This window comes from Sitophilus oryzae, unplaced genomic scaffold (assembly GCF_002938485.1).
Source record: "Sitophilus oryzae breed Bouriz unplaced genomic scaffold, Soryzae_2.0 scaffold_1058_pilon_pilon, whole genome shotgun sequence".
Classification (NCBI taxonomy): Eukaryota; Metazoa; Arthropoda; class Insecta; order Coleoptera; family Curculionidae; genus Sitophilus; species Sitophilus oryzae.
The window spans coordinates 29,794-36,546 of NW_022145680.1; positions in this window are offsets into that span (position 1 = coordinate 29,794).

Genomic DNA, 6,753 nt, shown 5'->3' on the forward strand with positions numbered 1-6,753 from the left:
ATTAATCACAATCCTGCTTATAAACAACGCTTTATTGTATAAAAAGCCAAAATAGCTTCATTGACAAAGCATTTACAAAACAAAAGCACAAAAAAATTATACAATACAAATCAATTATAAAAAAAACAGCGTCTTAAAGCGCTTGACGTAAAAAGCTGATTTTTGGAAAACGGATTGACTTTAGGGTGTAAAGGTTCGATAAGAAGGGATTTTTTGAAACTCAAATTCTAAGGGGGTGAAACCACCCCTCATCATAATAGAATATTTTTTATTTAAAAGAAGCCAGGTGGTTTTCGGAAAACTCTTAAAAACACATATATTTTTATTTTGTTTAAGAAATTTTAAGATTTTTTTTAAAAATTTATACAGGGTGTTTAAAATATGACCATTGTGTAATCACGATTCTGCTTAAACTTCGCTTGACGTTTAAAGCTGATTTTTTTAACAAACGAATTGACTGTGGGTGTAGAGGTTCGATAAGGGGAGGGTTTCTTGAACTCAAATTCCAAGAGGGTGAAAACGCCCCTCATATATTACAATATTTGTTATTTAAAAACAGGTTAGCCCTTTCAGGAAAATGCTTGGACACATATAATTTATTAAATTTTTTAAAATCGCTGGAGTTGTTCCAAGGAATTTGGGTAATTGATTAACCACCGATTCTGCTTAAACTTCTTGACGTAAAAAGCTTATTTTGGCAAAACGGATTTTAAAGTCAAATTGTGAGATGAAACTACCCCTCAATTTATACTTTATTAATATTACCAAGTTATATAATAATACGCCATATTGTTTTTTCCCATGCTGACATAAATGTGAGAAAATTTTATCCAGTTTGTATGTTAATGGAAATTCTTGCTTTGCTTTATCCTCACCATTACAAATTATTATTCCGATGCGAACAAAGTCGCGGGTACCCGCTAGTAATGTAAATAAAATTCAAAATGAGTCACAAATTATATCAAATTTGGCCTTAAAAATTAATAAAGAATAAAAAAAATATTTTTAGTGAAGTCAAGAATCTTACAATAAAAATTATAAAGTTGAACTTAAAATTACGAGGAGGATCTCAACCTATTTTTCATAGAGCATATTAAATGTCTTATGCTTTGAAAAATAAAGTTGAAAATGTGTTAATAAAAATGGTAACGTTGGGTATATAAAAAAATAAGTTTTAGTAACTGATCAAGTCGAATTGTGGTGGTACCTACCTAAGAAAAATACTAAAGAAATAAGAATTTATGTTAGAATTTAAAAAAAACGTTAAACCAAGTCTTAGATTCTGATCATGGTGCTTTACCACTTCCAAAAGATATTATTTTTGCATGTCGCAGTGGACAAAAATATTTTTCAGTAATTGATTTAAAAAAATGCTTATCAACAGTAGTTACAAGTTAGTAATAAATTTCAAGAGTTAATGGTTATAAACACACATTTAAGTTTGTTTGATGATACTAGTTTTAACTGTATTGTAGTTGTATTTTTAAAAATACAATGAAAACAAAAATAATCACAGGCGGATTTATCTTTTTCTGTTTGAAACTAATATATGCCATTTGATTTTGTGGATTTCACTGTTTTTTTTATTTTCTCGACTTTCAGGTCGGTTTTAAATTGGATTAAAAAAAATTGCCCAAATTTTCCCAAAAGTGTTATTAAATTTATCTCGCTGAGCGCCTGATAGTTTTTATCTTTACAAAATTATTCTTCAGAATATATTTGTTTATATACTGCAAAATTTAATGGTTGTGTTTTTGCCAATGCCTCGGGGCGCCTCGCAGGACCTCGCATTTTTCATGAGCTTTTCGGGATACTGCAAGTTTCGTTTTTGTATTCAAGTCATGATTGTAAAAAACATAATTGCGCGCTGTTAATCCTGTGCTAAATTTCAGAGTCAATATTGGCCTTTTCTGAAATCAAACTGCCGAGGTAATGGAATTCCGCTACATATTACAAAGTTCTTCTCCTATTTTTTAGCATTGTGATTTTCTAGGAGAGTGCACATGATTTTAGTTTTATCGAGAGAATCACTTCCACCGATAACCTCAATTTCGGAAGCTGAACAAGGCTGGACACAATTGAGGGATGTGATTTATAATACCAGCGAAGAAGTACTAGGCAAGTACAACAAAAAGAAACAACCAGACTGGTTTAACGAAAATCAACCACATATACAGACTTTGTTGGAACAAAAGCATAGAGCACATCAAGCAGTCACTGCAAATCCACACAATCCAAGGCTGGTGGACAACTTTAAAGCAGCCAACAACACGCTTCGAAGAAGCCTGCGCCAGCTAAAGGATAACTGGTGGTCACAAAGAAATCAGATTCAAGATACGCCGCACATCACGACTATCGTAAATTCTTCGAGGCTGTAAAAGAAGTATACGGCCCAACTAAGAACGTAAGCTGCTCAATCAAGGCACAAAACGGTGAACTTCTAAAAGAGGAAGAGCAAATCAGAAATCGCTGGAAAGAGCATTACAGCCATATCCTTAACCAAGACAATATCCCCAATATGCAAGCACTAAACACAATACCTCAGTATAACAGCATTGATGTATTAGATATCCCAATTACGGAACAGGAAATAAAGGCCTCCATAAAACAATTTAAAAACAACAAATCGGCTGGCAGTGACGCGATTTCAGCGGAAATCTATAAGTGTGCAAGCAAAGAACTTATTGGTCATCTTAAGGCTCTCTTCGATGTCATATGGGAAAGCGGAGAGGTACCTCAGGACCTTCGCAACGCGAATATAGTAAATATATTTAAGAACAAAGGAAGTGCATCAGATTGCGGAAATTACCGAGGAATTTCACTACTGGTTATCGGAGGTAAAGTTCTCGCAAAAATTATGTCAAACCGCCTGCACCCACATATAGAAAAAATCCTCCCAGAATCGCAAACGGGCTTTCGCACCAACCGTTGATTCCATATTTGGTACCGTTGATTCCATATTTGGTACCGTTGATTCCATATTTTCCGTCCGCCAACTACAGGAAAAAGTAAAGGAACAGCAGAGTAAACTTTATGTTGCATTCATCGACCTAACGAAAGCCTTCGACTCTGTAAACAGAGATGCACTTTGGACAATTATGCAAAAGTTCGGAGTGCCCAACAAATTTCTTAGTTTGTGTAAAAGCCTCCATAACAACAAGTCGAGAGTGTCACATCATGGATCAGTGAGCGATCCCTTCCTGACAAATACAGGAGTTAGGCAGGGATGTGTTCTAGCTCCTCTCCTATTCAACATATTCATGGCAGCGCTCTCTATTATAGTGGACAGCAAACCGCAGGAGAGAGGAATGGGTGTTAGATACAGGTATGACGGCGGTCTGTTCAACATAAAAAGACTCAGGGCAAAAACACGTATAAAATTCATCACGGAACTCCAATACGTTGATGACTGCGCTCTAGTTACAAATATGTTACAGCAATTACAGGAAATGCTGAACACATATACCTGGGCATACGAGACTTTGGGCATTAAACTGAACATCGATAAAACAAAAATCATGTGCACTCCCTCGGAAAACCATAACAGCGCTATAAAAATCGGAGAAGAACTATTGGTATATGTATCGGAATTTAATTACCTCGGCAGTTTGATTTCGGAAAAGGCAAGCATCGACTATGGAATTCAGCACAGAATCAGCAGCGCCTCAAGAGCATTCTGGAAATTACCAAAAGGTAGGGTTTTCTACAATAGACTTTGTAACGTTTTAATAAAACAAATACTATTGGCTTAACACACACCCTACCGAATTAGTTCTGACTAATTTCGGACACTCTGGATCGTACTTGCCCTTGGCCGGCGCAGAACTAGATCATCTTTTTGACCATCGATGCCATTTTTTGATTCAGATTTAAAAGGTAATAAACTTATCGACATACTTATTTGGGGGAATCGAAAAAGTTCAAACGTTTTGAAATTTCTATTAACTTTTGGAATGTAGTCCCTAGTGGTTCTGTGGCATTTGGGGAAGGAATCAATTTAAGTTTTCATGGGTATTTTTTATTGGTAAGTTTGGTGCTGTCATATTTTTACTCTTTTGAAGGTTTTCCAGCCTTACATCCTCTTTACAGATTTTCAAGCATTGGTTTTGGTTGTCCTGTCATAATTTAATTTTTGAGTAAACCCTCAGCATTGTGAAATTTAAGTTCTAAAAATTTCTAAAATGCATTTTGTGCATAAGTTGTGTCGTTTCAGGGGTTTTGCGCAGTTACATGGCGAGTTATATGTCGTGATTAGTGGTTTTGGGGTACGAGGAGGCTTGTATCTATGATCCATGTTTGATTTCCACATGGCTGGTATTGTAGGGGCTGTTCCGAGGCTGTGGTAGATTGGGGATGAGCTCCCACACAGCGCGTCCACACACACCATCCAGAAGGACAGGCCGAAGCCTGAATTTGCACCGGATAGGCATCAGGCCAGGTACACATTTTTTATGCTTTCATTTTCAAATCTGTTACTTACTGTTGACGAATTGCTCAGGTAATTATGAGGTATTAGATATCAATTTTTGAATTTCATTTATTAAAATATAATTTTCTTGAATACTAAATATACAAATTTGCTATATTTTAATATCTTGTCAAGTATTTTGTGATGGTGATACTTGACATATTTATTTATTAACTTTTAATTGATTGACGGAATTATGTGCGCATACAACAAGGTTCATAGACTGCCAGTTGAGTACTTATTTAACTTTGTTGCATATTTAATTTATATTAATAATGTCAAACTGATTTTGATCAACAAAGCAAGTGATACTTCAGCCCACATACTTACATTTAAATGTTGGGTGCTATTTTCTTGAAATATTATTCATTTTAAAAACCTAACTTCATCACATCAGTACTGTCCTTGTGTAATATTTTTTTGTTATAAATAAATTTAAAGTTGGGGTAAAAGATATCTATTATTTCTGTTGAATGTCCTGGCATATAATTGTGTTTATTGATTGTTATAGCACCTAATAAAAAAAAAGCAAAAAAGAAAAAAACAAAGAACCTACGACTGCTCCAAAGACGAAAAGCTGCCGTTTGCATTGTGTCAAGAAAACGTTACACAAGTTTGGCGCCCAACGTGGGGCCAATTTTTTTTTATCTTTTCTCTCTTTTTTCAAAATAAAACAAGAATTTTCCATTTAGCATTGATTTTGTTTAAATATAATTTTAATAAGAAATTTATCATAGCACATACCAGCGTACGTGTATTTTTATAAAGATATTTTTTGTGCATAGTTTTTTTTTGAGATACATTTATTATTAATAAATAGATGTATACATTTCTTATTAAACAAATATGTTGTTATTGACTTGATTAAATTTACATTTGCAGTAATTACTGAAGTAAACAATTTTTTGTGACAATCGTTGCAGCAATTAAATTTTTGTCTCTTTTAGTGGGCATTTCAAAAACCAAGAAAATTTTTAAGATTAGAATTTATATGACTTGTTTTTTTGACAATTAGTAATTTTTCATTCATTAGTAATTATTTATTTATTACTTCTTTTGGTGAAACTTTTTACGGACGGTACACATCTTTGTTTGGTTTATGATTGGAGATTTTTTTTATATGTTTCGATTATATTACGTTAGTATTTGTTTAGTAAATTTAAAGTTTGGTAATTTTTTTTCAAAGCCGGACCTTTGCTACGTTTCGATAGGACATTTACTTATTGAAGAGCTTAATTATGAATTAAAGATTCGTCAGATTATTACGCAACGGGACATGAACGAAAAACGTAAAATTTTGAGCAGACTTTTAGAAAAGGAACGTTCTTCTCCGGGTTCTCTTATAGACATGTCAAATTATGATAACATTTTTGAACAGGAATGCACAGCAATTAATGCTTCTTTAGATTCAATTAAAACATTACTTTCTGATTTTGAGGGCACGACTACTGATTCATTATTTAAACGATTAAAGTCACGTATTATCCACCTTACAGGGCGTATTCGTCGTATGCCTATGCCGGATAATGTTAGTGAACAATTATTACAGCAGGCTAGAACTTTTAAGAATGAATCTTATGCGACATGTTTACAATTTGAAGCCGACTTGTTTGAGCGTGCGCAAACTGTTAGTGGTGCTGTGTCTCCTTGTCCTTTATCTTTTGGAAATTTACCTTTTGGAAATGTTAATGAATTTCAACCTACTATAAATGTGCCAGCACCAGTAGTGAATATTAGTAAAAGTTGTAATTTATCTGAATGGGGTATAAAATTTAGCGGAGAATCCCGATCAGTTTTTAATTTTTTGGAACGAGTACATGAACTAGCTCTATCTCGTAATGTCAATAAAGAGGAACTTTTTAGATCAGCTGTTGAACTTTTTACTGGAGAGGCTTTTATATGGTTTAGGACTATTAAAGATTCACTGACCGACTGGGACTCATTAGTGGCTAGAATTAAGTTAGATTTTCTTTCTTCGGATATAGATGATGACCTTTGGGATCAAATTAAAAGTAGAAAACAAAAGAAATCGGAATCTGTAATTATTTTTGTTTCGCATTTAGAATCATTATTTAGGCGTTTAAGCAGACCACCAGCGGAGCCTACAAAAATTAAATATTTAAAAAATAATTTATTACCAGAATTTACCACCCAATTAGCTCTAATTGATATTACTTCCGTTTCTCATTTAATTGACCTTTGCCGAAAACTTGAAGAAAATTTACGGTTAGTGAATAAAAATAAATCCGCGGTTTCACATATTTGTGCTTGCAGCAGTAATACTG